Raw genomic sequence first — 17,153 nt, 5'->3', positions numbered from 1 at the left:
TTCTATGGTTGTCAGAAACTAAATCCCTTCTTGTCTATCCAGGGAGGTTAAAATCCTCCTTGCCTATTCGAGAAAGTTTCTAGTGAACTCTGAGCTAGCTGGCAAACACAAAACTTTAAGTCTAATATCGTCGGTAGAAGACCTAGTTAACCTCTGCCCTAGGTCTATACTATTGAAGATATTATTCCAATGCGCAGAGCCTATTGGGATAATAGGAACTACACTACATGGCGCCCAACGTTTGGATAGGCGATAAAACTAACGCAAGACATTAGAGTAACTCAGTCGTGCTTTTTCACACAGAACCCCTTTTTTCCCATAATACTCCAAAGACGTCTGGAGTGGGTGAAAGGTCATATCCGCCAAACCTCGCAGGAGGAGACTCCTATGTATGTTTCTTGGTTTATTCAACGTTGAAGGATACACTGTTCCAAAATATTGTGCATCTAATCTTTATATTCCGTGGAAACTTGATCTGCAAACAAACAGAATAACCTTCATGTCAGTAAAATGTCAGACACTGAAGAAGAAAGAGAGACAGCTAGACTAGCAGCTGAACTAATAGCAGCTGATAATACTCTGCTACAAAATGACCCGGATATAATACTCATCCCGGTCAACATAAGAAAATCTATAACTTTAAAACTTATAGAAAATGGACTGACACCAAGAGGTGGTACAGTCATATTTGTAATTGAGGCACACAAATATCGGCAGACAGAGGTATTCTATTCATGGATAAACTTTCCAGCAGCAAACGCTGTAACAAAGGACTTCCACTATTACAAAATAGAGGAACCTCCTAATGAGTACACTCCTTTCGAGGAGGTGGAAATACCACTCAAATTCCAAGAGCATCTGCTCTTGTTTAATGGCGCCCTAAAACATAATAATCACATCACCAGGCTCGGTCCACTAGGTAGACCAGGAGCAACGTGGCCGGTCCTAGCCGGATACACACCACATCCAGACATTGAAGAAATGCCTGCACCAGAACTTTTAGCACAGCTAAAACAATTAATAAAAATACATAGACAATTAGTCCAATATGTAATGCGGACTTCAACAATCCAACCAGCAATTAAAATTCCACAGCTGACCAGTCATCAGGGGAACACAAATAAAATTACACCACAGAACATACAGTCCTGTCTAGGTAAGGTACCCGCAAAACGGGAACAAATTCCTTTCTGGCTAGCACAAAAAATAACTCAAATAGAGGCGGTATTTCCAGATACCACCCCTGTTGAGAAACATAGGATTCTGACTATCTGTCTTCCAATGGGAATCGCACCACATGTGGAGGATTGTGACACTTGGGGAACAGTCTTTGCTTCCATTTACACAAAAACACATGGTGTACCATCCATGTCAGTAATACCAGATGTGCTAAAACAGATTCAAGATGAATACGGTCCAGAACCCGCTTTAACTCTCGGTATGAAACTACTGAAAGACTTCAAGCAGGTCTCTGCAATATTATTAGCCAACATAAAGGGAGAAGCAGCAAATGTGGCGATTCGCCAGAGGTTAAAAGAGACAAATATAGCAGACCAACCATCGGAAATTGCCAGAATCATAGAAAAATCCTATGAAGAACTAGGAAGAGATAGTTTGGGTGGAATACCAGTGAAACCCCAACTAGTTGAAAGTCCTGAAAAGGTATTTATAAAAAATAATTTAAACACTCAAAAAAAGAGCTGGGATGGAAATAAACAATCCAATCCTAAAGAAAAAAGATTCCAGTCCAGAGGAAGGTCTCCTTGGCGGAGAGAAAGATCTCCCGACCAAGGACGCAAGTCTCCCCAACGGGAGCCCTCTGTGAAAAAATACAACCTTAGAAATAGGGATAATATAAAGAAACCTGATAGATATCAAGATATTGATACACGTCCCTCTCAATCTTTTCAGACTTCCTCGCAGAAATCGGAAAGAAGAGGACGATCAGAACAAAGGGAAGAGCACGTCAAGTCCAAAGACAAAGAACCTGCTCATCTGAATAAAAAATTACAATTTCCAAAAAAGAAGGTAGCCAGTATTAAAGTAATCAACTATGCGGCGAAGAATGCGTGTTGGACACCTGTCTGGCACTACAATCGGATGTGCCAATGGACGCAGAAACCTTGTTGGGTCCGGTAACGGCTCATGCATTGTGCTGTCCCCAGCGGCTACCAATGCTGATGACGGCATTCATGGAGTCTTCACCACTACGATTGAGGGGTAGTGAAGTACAAGATGAAAGCAGCATCGATCAGGTACGACCTTCAGTCAGCTATGCTGATCCAAACATCAATGGAGGCAATCATGCTCAGGCTCATGAATGCATGGTAACAACCTTTTCCGAATTAGTGGAACTTACGCAAGAAGCTGTTGACAGTTTTTTCAACAGTCTAAATGATATGATGTTTTCACCAGAGCAGCAGGAATAACTTTGAGCAAACTAGCACTTGGAGTTCCCTACATGCTGAATTTGGCCTTCAACTTTTTGAAGAAAAGCGATATGAAAAATGTTTCTCATAATTTTTTTTCAGACTGCGAGAACTTTTTCCCCAATTCCAAAATATTTACGATTTTTGGGACACTTATCTTCTGCTTAAAGTAGACGTTATTCTTAGAGAACTAAATTTCTATTTTTAGGTAGTCACAAGACATTCGCTATGCTAGCACTGTTATACATAAATTTATGATTGTGATGAAATGGTCTCGCACTTTTTTTCTGTATTAAGAGCCATTTCATGTGTGGTTTTCGCATTTAGATTATGCTGAATTTTTAACATATGAGTAGCATTATTAGACTGCTTGTGCTTATAGTATACGTGACAGTACATGTGATTGTGTTTCGTATATTTTATAAAATCCAATTTTCGGAATGCATATAAATGTATTTTGGGGTGGTACGGTATACACAAACGCTACTGATATTCACTATGCCTAGATTTGTAAATATGGACATAGTCTATGTGGAGTGGGTGTGATGTATTCCTATAGGTACTGTATCGATTCCCCTATTCCTGACCTTGGTTTGGTTAATAATTAACTAGCAGCCATCCAACGGTGCAAAAACCGTTATCTGATTAAGCCACACCACGGCACAGAAGCGCGTTATCTGATTAGGTCATAACGCATGCCATCTAATTAGACAAGCGATATTCCTCCAGCCCCTGATAAGGCATACGGAGTTCTCAAAACAAATCAAACCTACAGCGACCTGGGAAATTCCCATAGCCATTGTTTTGATTTCACCGAGAACTTCAGCAAAAGAATGTGCGAACGAGCCCGTTCATATGACATCCTTATTGACGTATATATGTCCATCCTTACGTCAATCTCGGCACCTTTCAGGTATAAATATTACCGACATTGCCTTAAGCAAACACATGCGGTGGTGACGAGATCGGAGCAGCGAGACGTGCTGAGGAGCCCAGCAGAGAGCGAAGCCCACAGACGCTGCCCCGCCTTCCTGACGCGCTGAGAACGAGACGCTGCCTTTCTCCTGCCGAGAAATCCAGCTCCGGCGCTTCCAAGCAGCCCTCGCAGGCAGCTGGAATATTAAGACCTGGGATAAGAGATACCAGCCCTCCATCATTCTAGATCTCAGGTACAGAACTGAATAACCCCTTGCAGAGAATTCTCGAATCAGTCCCTTGGCAAAACAAACTTAACTTAAACTGCCACTTATCTACTCCCGCCCACGTATTAGGCTTAGGTCAGGTACATTGGGGTAGGCGTGGTTAGAAGCACCAGTTGAGTACGATTAGTCAAATGTATATATGTATGTATCTATTTTATCCATTTTAAAGTATCATATGGCTCAGAAACCATATCAATGCTTTTACAGTATTATTTTATAATTCTGTCTCTACTGTATGCACTTTACTTAACTACAAGTATTGCAATAATAGCGATTCATTTCTCTTGTATGAGAAAAGAGACTGATCAATAAATAACATCTTTTATTGAACCACGCCCATCTCTTATTTCTCTACAAACTGGTGAAACTAAGAATGCACGTACTGACTGAGTAAAATAAGTTGTCTATTGTTTTCACACGACTCTAGAGATACACTCTTGATTAGGGGAGAGCAAAGTTGTCATGTTCTATGGTTGTCAGAAACTAAATCCCTTCTTGTCTATCCAGGGAGGTTAAAATCCTCCTTGCCTATTCGAGAAAGTTTCTAGTGAACTCTGAGCTAGCTGGCAAACACAAAACTTTAAGTCTAATATCGTCGGTAGAAGACCTAGTTAACCTCTGCCCTAGGTCTATACTATTGAAGATATTATTCCAATGCGCAGAGCCTATTGGGATAATAGGAACTACACTGCAATTTAGGATGTCTCTCCCAAATAGCGATTCAGTATCAGATGTTTTATTGTTTTGGGACCAAAATCTGATAGCAAAATATTAATATTTTACAGATTACAGAAAAGGTAGTGGTAAACCAGTTGCAAATGGGAAGGGAGACCATGTCTGCAATGGAGATGAATCATATTGGGTTTCAATGTGCTACCTACCTCATCAAGTAGGTTGAACAGCAACCTACTTCCGTTGTGTATTTTGCAAACCATTCATAGACCACTTTGCAAAATATCATATTTGCTGCAAAAGGTCCCAAATTGCTGCTTGTGTTTTGTGATTTTTTTTGATCGTACAAATGGTACTCCTATATGCATGTATTTTATTGTGCATTTTTATTTTTTTATTTTTTAGACAGTTCTACATCACTCCTTGCCTTCTGGTTACTTCGTATAAAATGAAGAAATTGAGAGCTAAAGTCAGTGAAGTGAGGACATCCCTATCCCAGGTCCCTACATCTGAATTCTCGTTACAGTGAGAAGGGCTTTATACAGGAGACTTTTAGCCACCAAATTGCATGCTTTTTCATGCGGGTTTTAGAAGATATTATTCCATCAATAATTTTGCATCACTTGTTTAGTTCATTTTGAGATGTTTCTGTTCCGTGTTTAATAAGAGAAATCAAGGCAAATATGTCAGACTTAATTGGTTTTTAATTTTTGCGTTCCTACTGCTGTGAAAAGTCAGTATTAATCAGCACAAAGGTGTGAATGAGACAATAGGATTAATAAGCGCCGGTTGTATTTAATAAGCAATATTGTGACAAATCATGTATATTTACTATTAAGTAAATGGCATAATTTACAGTGGGCAATAGCTGTTCATTTTTTTCTTCACTTTTTTGTTTGTATTTCCTAGAATTGTTTTGATCAAATAAATGAAATTTTATTTGATTTCATGATATGAGTACAGTTAGCTTATAAACAAGCGTGAGAATATATTTTAAAACAGTATTTTTATGACTCATTTCTATGCATACTCAGAAGGAAGTATTTTGAAGTGCTTGAGTCTTTGCATACCTATGGGCTGTTTAAGTTTATATAATAAGTGTCGCATATTTCAACATGTTTATCCATATACGATTACTTTGTCTGCTGGATTTAAAATATTGCTTCAATTTATATTACACCTGGAGATTTGAGGTTTTTTTTTTCACTGTTGTCAGTTGGAAAAGAGATCAACACTTCTTTGACAACATTTCTGGGCCCTGCTACTACCAACAACTGGTGGCTACATTTGAATATTTTGTATGCAGTTGTTGTTAGGGTAAATAATCAGCATTGACCTTAGTATTATTATTTTTTGCCTTTTTGTTTATAGTGATGTGGTAAACACTGCATCACCAAGGAAAATACAGGCAATGTGTCCAGGTGTCGCAAGATGACAGCTGCAATCTAGAGGGGTTCTGGGACAGAGGGCACCCATAAATCTGTCTGCATTGTGTGGCCCACCGATTGGTGGTCTTGGAGAGGGGGCCCTGGTCTGGGACTGCAGTGGTTTCAGGCCAGAAGGTACCCTGCTGCACGGCACCACAGAATTGCAGTACACAGGCTGCAAAGATGCCGAGTTGGTGTTGGCATGCCTTGGAGGCTTTGGATAGCAGCTGGAGTGGCGACTGCCCTCGTGCTCCTCTTACCCTGTTGTGTTTCTATCTAGGACCCTAATTCGATTTTCCCGATTTATGCCCTTATGTGGTTATAATACATAATATCCTTATAAAGGCATAAGAATCATATCCATATTTAGTAATAGCCCATGCAGTCCAAATACGGCAAGGCTACTCCCATAAACTCCTAGAAAGCACAACGTGTTCTTTAAACAAACCTAGCCTCCAGCAGCCCGGGAATTCCCCCTGCTTTTGTTTTGATTTGCACAAGAATTCCTGGAGTCCAGAAAGAACTGTTAGTTCTTAGTGACGTCTCATGTCCAACCTTACGTCAAACACGGCACCTTTCAGGTATAAATGTACCAACGTCGCCTTAAGCAAACACACGGTGGTTTGGAGCAGAGCGGCTATCTACTTGCCCGACGCCCAGCTGATGCGAGAGCCGAAGGAAGCCGACCCTCCCTTGACGCACTGAGAGAGACTCAGTCTTTTCTCTTGCTGAGAAATCCAGCTCCAGTGTTTCCAGTCACCCTTGCGGGTTGCTGGGAGATCGAGTCCTGAGAGAGAGATACAAGACCTCCTACATTCTAGAACCAAGGTACGGAGCTGACTAAACCCTTAGGAGATTTCTTGATTCAGATTCTTGGCAAAAACCAACTTAACTTAAACTGCAACTTTCTTACTCCTTCCCACGTATTAGGCTTAGGTCAGGTACACCGGGATAGGCGTATCTTAGAAGCACCAGTTGAGTACGTTAGTCAATGTTTTTATGTATGTATATATTTTATCCATTTTAAAGTATCATATGGCTAAGAAACCATATCAATGCTTTTACAGTACTATTTCATAATACTCCTTTTACTGTACGCACTTTACTTTATAATAAGTATTGCAATTGTGGCAATTCATTTCTCTTGCATGAGAAAGAAGACTGCTCAATAAATAACACCTTTTATTGAAAACGCCCGTCTCTCTATTTCTCTGCACTCTGGTGAAACTAAGTATGCACGATTGACTGAGTGAAATAGTTGTCTATTGTTTTCACACAACTCTAGAGATACACTCTTTATTCTGAGGGAGCAAAGTTGTCATGTTTATGCGGTTGTCAGAAGCTAATCCCTTCTTGTCTAAATCAGGAGAGTTAACTCTTTCCTGAACATTCGAGAAAGTTTCTAGTGACCTCTGAGCTAGCTGTCAAAACTAATTAAGTCTAATGTAGTCAGTAGAGACCTAGTCGACCTCAGTCCTACGTCTACACTGCTGAATGTATTATTCCAATGCGCAGAGCCTATTGGGAATATAGGAACTACACTACAACCCCCCAGTGGGGGTGAATTCTAATATCAGTGATGCTGCCAGGGTGTGCAGAATGGGTTGGAGTGGTGTTTGTTCCAGAAACTGGTGTCATCCAGGCAGTGGCCGGCATTGTAGCCCGGTCACTTTTTCTCCATGGTATGTGGACCCTGTGGTCTGTGTGGGGGCATTTTCCCCTCCTTCTTTGAGTTCCTGGGATTGAAGAGTGTGAGTCGTGCAAGGACCCCCTACTTCACCACATAAGGGGCACAGGTAAGGGCGGGACCAGGAGGTTCTGGGACTTTTACAACACTAGAAGGGCTAGAGGATGTTTCAAGACCCCCAGGGATTGACTCCCCTATTCAGTGAACAATAACACACAAAGAAACCCCTGGATCTAGGTGCAGAAAAGAAAGAGTACCATCAAAGACGTCCGTTTAACAGATGGTTTCCCTCACCCACCTGTAGGTCCCATGATTCATCATAGGGTATCCTCCTCGCAATGTGCACCTAGTCACAAGGTGGGCTACAACCCCCTCACTTATCTGGAGGATCTCAGGGATGTTTTGATAGAGAGAGTTATCCTAAATATTGTAGATCAGCTGGGAACGGTGAGGGATGCAGAGCAAAGAAAATATGATCGAAAACTAGCTCCAAGGTACGCAAACAATTTTATTGGGTCACCCCTGGGCCAGGATTAAAAAATTAACCTCAGCAGATGGGAATTCAACCTGCCATTGTGTGGGAAAGTAGGTCAACATGTTTCAGACTGATACCCTCAACAGAGGTGTGGTGGCCTTCTTCAGGACCTAATGAAAGCTTCTGCAAACACTTGGGAGGTTGGTGGTTTTTGTGGGCATGCTTGACCAGTTTCCCCCTCTTCCTTCACTCTCTCATACCCCTTTCCATCCCCACGGGGAAAGTAGAATAATGCAGGTACATTACTGCAATAATCAATTTGTAGTTCTTTCCTAGTATTGAGCACACTCACCTCCCTATTCCACTACTCTTGGGAGTGTTGTGCATATTTCTGTACCCCGCTTGGGTGTACATTAATGCAGATGGGATGGTTAGGCTCATGTTTTAAGTTCTGTTAACTTTGTTTGGAATGATCATGCCATCGCAATACTTTGTCACGTAATGTACATTGTATTGTTTACCTGCAATGTCCTGCTTGCATTTGTTTTTGTCGAGGTGGCGCAAGTGTGCTCCCAGAGTGAATATAAAACTTTAATAGAGATGGTTTAAAAAAACAAAATCATGAAAATCCTTTAGGGGCATTAGTCATTAATACATGCTGAAAAATGGGCTGCATTATATTTGTCTTTTCAAGCTATCACAACTACTTTTGGGAAAAAAATATCAGAGCCTAGTGCTAATGTCAAGAGGTTATGTATGCTGTACAATATTCATATATTACGCTGCACTTTTAATTAGGCCATAAAGCAGACGTAGCAGGAATGGCAACATTCTTTGTTTTCGTACGCTGGAAATGGTAACCAGGAAAAACCTAACCCTACACATTTGGACTAGTAGAGTAAATGCATTTTCCACTGGAGTGGCATACTGTGATTTTATTTCCATGCCCCTCTTACCAATATGCCTTTATCTGAATCTGTGGTGTCTTATACCAGTCATTTAAAACAGTATTACCTCCGTCATCATGTGACAGCACCAACAATCAGGCAAATGTTCTATCAACAACATACTTCTATAGAAGATGCAGCTGATATTTGCAGCCGTAGTAGATGTAGCTTATATTTGTTTTCAATATAGGGGTACATATGGTATTAAATATGCAGGACAAAACCAATTCACTGAGGTTTACATACTTGATATAATATTTTTTGTCTACTAGATATTCAAAATCTCAAAATTATCGCCATTACCAAGAACTTGTTGAAGGATGGCAGGGTTCATGTTACTGGAAATACCATAGTTATATAAAATGTCTAAAAAGGTCTAACAAAGCTGTACATGATTAAACCTACTATTTGATCATTCAGTTCACTAATTCCCCCTTTGCAGCCATGAAAGCTTAGGCTACTAATCCAAAACAGTAAGTATGAAAACATCTAAACTGCTGGACTTCACCAAGTGTTATGGATAATGACCCATAATCCAGATGTGCATTCTTTATATAATGACCTACAACAATGAACTGGATATTAGTTAATCTCAGTAATCTACTCAGACAGAGGTTTGATATACTATTACTAATACTAGTCCATCGAAAATGCTGATGCTTAATCATATAGAACACTGACTGCTGGGAGGAGGGGGGGGTTGCGATGTGTCTCCTCCAGCTTCTTTGCTATTTGAACTGACATGTCATTAATTCCATGTTGCTTCTGCATTGGATCAGAATGCTGTGCATGCCACCAGATTTATGCCAAATGGTTTCCTTGTTAGCTAACAGAATTTGTGGCAGAAGGTGTTTCCAATAAAACCAAGATCCAGGTGTGGATTATTAGATCTGTCAACCTTCTTGTGGTAATACCCCAAACCTTTGCCCCCCCCCCTGTTTTCTGAATTCATTCTGTTGGCTTTAGAACTTGGTGCACTTTATCACTGCCAACCACTGCCAAAGTGTTTGTGCTTTCTCCCTAGTAAATGGTAAAATAGGCCTACACCTGATTTGCACATTTCATTTACTTATAAGCCCCTGGTATATACTACTACAGGTACATTAAATGCTACTAGTGGGCCTGCAACACTCATCGTGCCACCCACTAAAGTATCCCTTTAATACATGTTTCAAGCTCTCCACTGCAGATAGTAGTGCAGTTTTAAACTACCATTACGACCTGGCAAAATAAACTTTTCGTCAGGACAAAACCTTCCTTTTAATACTTATACATCACCCTAAGGTAGGTTATAAACGCTCATGGGGAGAGTGTATTGCATTCATAAATTAGGACATGTGGGTTTAAGGCTTAGATATTCTGGTATTGATAAACTCCTAAATGTGTTTTTCACTACTGTATGGCCTATCCCTTGCTGGGACAATATGTTGTTGAAATTTGTCTTAGTATCCATGGAGCTTATGTCCTTGATGACAGCTAGTCTAAAAGTCAAGATCTATGTGGTGTCATACCTTTATGCAGTGTGAATTTGGATGGGGCTCTCAGGCCTGTGTCATAGGTGCAGGGTTCTGTGTCTTGGAAACATGCTCTAAGTCTCAATTTCCTAAAGAACCAGGGGAGTTCTCTTTTGAGTCAGAATCGGTCTTCTTGGGGAGTTGGTATAAATGTCAGGCCACTTTATAGTACTTTTTGTTCAATCGGGATCAGCACCTTGGGGTACAGGTTCACCACTAGCTTTGTTGGTTGTTCTTGCTCCTGAGTTCCATTCATAGTGATGATTGTGGTTTCAGTTGGTCTTGCCACTGAACATGTTTGTGTCCTCCTCTTCTTCTGCCTCTGCCCTTGTCCCGGCCTCTTCCTAATTGGGATTGTGTTGGTACAGAGGGGTTAATTGTGTTTGAGGCATTTGGAACATTGGAACATTGGGTTCCACGGTGGTTGATGTCCAAATAATGGGCCCATTGGGTATCCAAACATAGGTTGTGGTGGGTGACCGCTGTTACTTCTGTGGCTGTTCCAGCTATCATTACTTGAAGAGCTGCTGAATGATCCATACCATGGACAGCTGTTGTAGGAGTCGTTATCTGAGGAACTGTCGCCCCATGGAGCTTGAAAGGTTTCTCTTATATAGGGATAGACCTTCTGCTTATAAAACCTTTGATGTCTTTCTGTAGTTTGTTAACCTTCTAAAGCATCACATGATCTTTGTGTTCCTCCATCTCAGAATTCATTTTGGCAAGTCTGCTCTTGTAGGTGGAAATATTAATGCCTGCTTTTAGATTATTCTCAGCCACTGAGGTCTGTATCAGTAAGTTATCAGAGAGGCTGTGTTGATAATTAGTTTCAGCCAATTAGGTGTACACTTCCACGTGATTTGCAACATTTCCCTTCTGAATCCAATATCTTCTAAGAAGATGTGTGGTGACCAGAAGCCCATTCGAGGCTAAATTAGCTCTTAAATATTCCATCATCAGTGACCATGGAATGCTATCTCAGTGAACAGCTTTATCTGGTCTGACACTGAATTCCATTCATCAGTTCTGTTGCCTAATGGATCATGTCCTTCATTCTTCAGCCAGTGTCTAGTAGGATTAAGCACCTTGTGTGCTTGCTGGTCTTCAACGAAGCATTCTACTTTTCTCTGCTTCACTCTGCTTCACCACCGATGGTCTCCTCCTCACGGCTGTTGGTGAAGCAGCGAAAAATAGGATGCTTTGTTGAAGACCAGAAAGAACGGAAGATGCGTAATCCTACTACACTCTTCCTGCAGCCCAAAGTTTTCTTCAGCACTCAAACCGAAGGGTTGAATTGGCAATATATTGCAGAGGACAGATTGAAGGTGCAGACGAGTTGACGAGTCAAAATCCACATGCCGTGGGTCGTGTCAAGCTCATTTGTGGGTTTTGGTTGTCTTGTGTTACCCTTGTACTGAAAAGGCCCGAATCAGTGAGCCGAAATGCGTCGACCAGAAGAAGAGGAGGAGTCCATCAAATTAAAATATTTATATAGGAATGTGACACACACAATACATGGATTGAATAGGGGAGGAGTTTCCCTTTATTTCTGTTTGTAAAGGACTACCTCCCCTCGAATTGCTTACATATATGTATTTTATTGCAACCGGGCCAACATGGATGGGTATGGAAAGGTTTAGGAGTTTTTTGTCGGATTATTGAGCTTTGTATGTATAATGTTTTTTGTGTGTCAACATTACATATTTATATATATTTCAAAAATAGATTAAAAAGAGATGTGAAAGAATTGAGGAACACTCAGTGAGTGGGTAAATTGTTTATGAGTTACACTTGGGGACTAGTTCCCACGCATGGGAATAATATATTTTTTCCCCTAGTTGAAATAATTGCTGTGTATCAATCCCCAAATATCATTCTCTTTTTGTGTCTGTATGCTTCTGCCCAGATGTGTTGGGGGGATTGCGGCATAACCCACATTTTCAGGTGACAGTAAACCTATCATCATTAAATTTCAGACCTTTCAAAGTGAGTGTGTGCTCCAAATGTCTCTTTGTGAGGCATTAAGAATAAAGCTCTGGACCTGTGCAGCTGCACACCGTAGAGAAAAATAGGTATGAACTTCAGAAGTGGTATTCACTAGGTCCTGTACTCCTGGAAGTGTTGTTGCTCCTGCCTAACTTTAAAACTTGGGATTTAGAAAAATGTTCAGATAAAACTTTCTGGAGAACCAATGAAGACTGGGACCTCCCGGCCAGTCGGCCCACCCAAGGTGCTTTGCCGGCCCACCAATGTTCACAGTAACACTCGCTATGTTCTTCCCTGTATCAGCGAATCCTGTTTAGTGGGACCTCTCGATGAAGGCATCTGGGCTCATGAGGCCCTTTACATCAACAGCCTGCAGCTTCATCCTGCTGGAGATTTTTGAATTCCAAAACATCTTTTAAGTCTGAAGGTAAAATTCTTAATCTGTAGGTGACCAGATCTCCATTGATGATGACCTACATAGCCAGGATATCCAGCAGCTCACTGGTGACAACGACTCCACCATGGACACAGCCTGCAGCCTTGCCCCTCTGAACTCTACATTCTCTTGTTTTTTTCCTAAAGGAGATTTCTAGGTTTAAAGGTATGCAGAGACAGGGCCTAATCCACCCCTTTTATCCAACCGGCACTCCATTGTGGTAGACCTTAAGTTTTTACTTTGCCCTGGTCCTGCACCATCTGATACCCATGATTGGTGCTTTATTTAAGAAGCTTATAGAGCATGCATTTACCCCAAAGGGGTCTGCTGGTGCTAGAGGGAGACAGTAAGCAGAGATGCTACGGCAAACTGGAGACACATCAACATACCAGGTAACACAAACTCAGTCAGGGCAATTTACGGAAAGCAAACAACGACTTACAGTTCCTGAGAGCTAACGGAAGAGAGTTCCAGAGTTTTGGTCCTAAAAAGGAGAAGGAGCGCCCCTTAATATGAGCCCTCAAAACCTAGGCGTGGTAAACAGTGCGAGGTTGGCTGATCTCAGCGATCCGGGTGGGAACAGAAGGAGACACCAGAGCTTGGATGTAAGAAGGGGCAAGTCCCTGTCTAGCACAAAAGATGTAACATAAGGCCTTGAATTTAATATGTTAGTCAACCTTGGGCCAATGCAATTTGTGGGGTAAGGGAGTGACAGAAGCATATCTAGGCAGCCGGAAAAGAAGGTGGGCGGACGCATTTTGGATGATCTGCAAGCGATGAACCAAGGATTTATCAGCACCCTGATAAAGTACATTCCAAAAGTGCAATCTGGATGTGACCAGGGCCTGTAGCATTGTTCTCTGGGCACTTAGAGGAATCAGCCAGAGTATTTTCTGGAGCCATTTCAGAGTGGAGAAGCAAGATGCTGTGAGCTGAGAGACCTGCGACTTAAGAGAAAGATTCTTATCAATGATGACGCCGAGGTTCTTAACCTTATTAGTGCTTTGATCATTCTTGTAGATGGTATTTTACACTAAAATCAATACAAATTCATAACTTGATATTTTTTTACAACTCTATTTGTTCTTGAAAGCTGGTAAGAGGATAATCTTAGCATATCAAACAAAAACTGTAATCCCATTTTTTAAAAGAATATATATACATTCTTGCCTTGCAATTATTTTCCCATTGAGAAAAAAAAATCCATATATTGCTACATATTGGCTATTTTCCTGATTCCCTCCATTTTTAAAATCCCCATCATGGGGGGAAAAGGGCAAATTTGGACTGGATACCTTTAGTGCAAAAATAAACCTTATCAAGGATTATGGGTGAAGTGCCCCAAACATAAAAAAAAATGATTCAGCACTTGGGGGTGGAGAAATGGGTTAAGTCTGAGACCTTGCACAAAAGGACAACTTGCTATGCTGCTGCATTGCAGACACGATCCTGCTTTGAGAATGGATAATATCAGTGCTTTAGATTCAGGGATGTTGTGGTTACTGCATACTGAGGGCCCGATTCACAGAACTAACTTAAGACAAAATCCTAAACTTACTACCATTGGTATTCACAGGAGGCACTTACTCATTTTGGTATTCATAGAAGGAACTTACTGATTTTGGTATTCACAGAAGTTAGTAGTCCTGACTTTAGGACTCCTAAATGCCATCTGTGAATACTGAAAGTCTTAAAGTTCGGATTTTTCTCAGTTCAGGAGTAGTAAAGTTAGGACTCTGAACTTTGGACCTCCTAAATGCCTTCTGTGAATACCGAAAGTCTTAAAGTTAGGATTTTTCTCAGTTTAGGAGTAGTAAAGTTAGGACTCCTAACTTTATGACTCCTAAACTGAGAGTCCTGACAGGCACCTTGTAGGCAGGGTTGTTTTTAGGTAGCACCTTCTAGACAAAAGCAATCCACAGAGGCTTTTCCAATTTCTATGTGTGCTACAGAATTATGCACACATGGAAAGAAGTAAAAATGAGGAAAAATAAAAAGATATTTCTCCTTGTTATGACTCACCCGAGCAGGCATATCTTTTTTGAGCATTCCTAGATTTACGAGGTTTGCTAAATCTGGGAATGTGTCAAAATCCATGGGATTGTGCATTGAAACACTCTATGCACTCCATGCAGTGCCCATGGAATGCCTTGGGTGACTTCCTAAATATGACTTAAATGTTTACTTCATGCATGCACCACGTTGCGTGTTGTCAGCATGAGGCAAAGCCGTCATAAATGTAACCCTTGGTATTTTTTGCTTACCAATAGCAGAAGTGTTGTGTGAAGCATCATATACCCAATCAGATTATTGAAATGTTGTTATTTGGAATAACATAGGAAATTGACTTAGGCCATGTTATTGGACAGGCACCATTACAACTAAAACCAAGGGCCCGTCGGTGGCAGTCCCACTGTCATAGTAATGATGATTACCGCCCGCCACATTAGGATGGCGGGAGGATGGGTGGCAGTCGGAGAGACCGAACGCCACGGACTCAATGGGCTCAAGGAGTCCGTCGGACCGTTGGAGAGATCTAGAATACCTACAATGGAGACGGTGTCTGCCAGGCACCGCCGTAGAGATTAGGATGTCCCTCCCCACTGGCCCTTTCATTGTGCCCCCTACATGTCCTTGCACCATGTGGCAGGCACCCTCTTGTGCCTGCCACATAGTGCCGGGATATGTACATAGTGCATTTTATGTCCAGGGGCGTGTGCCTCAGACCACAGCACCCGCTGCAATACAAAGAATACATGTTGGTGGTCGCATCATAATCCTTATGGCGGGACCACCGACGGCTAGTCAGTCGGTCCCATCCTCAAGGAGATGCTGACCACCATCCTAATAAGGCCCTCAGTGAGGTATTTACTTGGTTTATAGCCTATTACAAGTTTTTGACTTGGAAATGAGGCACAAACATTAGAATCTGTAATCAAAACACAAATTAACACATTATTTACTTTTTCATGCACTACATTTTGGCAGGTTTGATCCTGGTACTACAGCCCATCAACCAATGCTCAATTGCCAGCAGGGCCAATCCAAGGGTAAGCTGAATCCTGTCTGATTGGATTCAACACCCAGAGGTCTCTATGGACTTCAGCCCCACATCGTGTGTCAGCCCAGGCTGAGACAGCTTCCCCACACACACACACAGTCCTTGAGCTGCTGTTGGTGCCTGGTCTGCCTTGTTTGCGCATCAGCCCCCCAGTATTTCACAGATTTTTAAGGGATCATTTAGTAGATGATGAGGCTTTGTTTGTTGCCAGTTACTTTTGCTGCAACAGTATCGGAAATCATTTCATGGAAATTACTTTTGTGTTTGTTTATTTAGACAATCCTGCAGCATGTACTGCACCTGTAGTCATGGAGGCACTTTGCATGAGCATTAGTTACATTGATAACGTACACATTGCTAGGGGGATTTGCCCCCAAATGTCAGATTTTCATCTATATTACTGGGACTATTTGCCCCCCAGAAAAAAGATTTGCATCAACATTACTGGGGTTTTTTTCCCCCCAAATTCCAGATTGGCTCAACATAGCTGGGGGTATTTACCACCCAAACCCCTGATTGGCTCAACATTGCTGGGGGTATTTGCCCCACAACCCACAATTTCTATCAACATTGCTAGGGTTTTTTGCCACCAAGACCCCAGATTGGCTCAACATTGCTGGGTTATTTGCCACCCAAACCCTAGATTGGCTCACCATAGCTGGGGGCATTTGCCCGACAACCCACATTTTTGCCTCTAAATTGCTGGGGGTATTTGCCTCACAATCCCCCATTTGCATGTACTTTGCTGAGGGTATTAGCCCACAAAGCCAGTTTTAACACTGCATTGCTGGAAGTGTTAAACTTCCACCTCCCATTTTTGCCTGGACATTGCTGGGAGTATTAGCCTATTGCCCCAACCTCCTTGCCTCTATACTGCTGCAAGTTATCCCTCACCCCAAATGTAACTGTAGTTTTGCCCCTGATTTATCTTATGTTGCCTTTCTCGAGGTAGAGGTGGTATTGTGTGAGGGTAGGTGTCTGACTTACCGTCTGCGATGATCGTGTAGGTTGGGGTTGTGGTATTGCTGGTAAATGTAGAGTATAGGGATGAAATGCGCAATGGGATACATGGCTGTACTGTCTTGTTCACAGAAATCATGTTGTGGTGCAAATTGGAGCTGCCTTCCAGATGCTCTGATGTGTTGGTTGTGGCAACTAATTCGCCCCATCAGAAGTACGTATCGCACTTGGGTGTTCGGAATTGGACTGGGAAAATTGCCTCCAGACCACTCGATTCTGCGTTTGCTGAGTGTTATCATTTGGAAAATAAAGACAGAATTGTAGTGACTGAGTGGTACAGTAGGTAAAGGATTTTTG

Source organism: Lissotriton helveticus, chromosome 1_1 (assembly GCF_964261635.1).
Source record: "Lissotriton helveticus chromosome 1_1, aLisHel1.1, whole genome shotgun sequence".
NCBI lineage: Eukaryota > Metazoa > Chordata > Amphibia > Caudata > Salamandridae > Lissotriton > Lissotriton helveticus.
Note: the sequence above shows the minus strand (reverse complement) of the source record.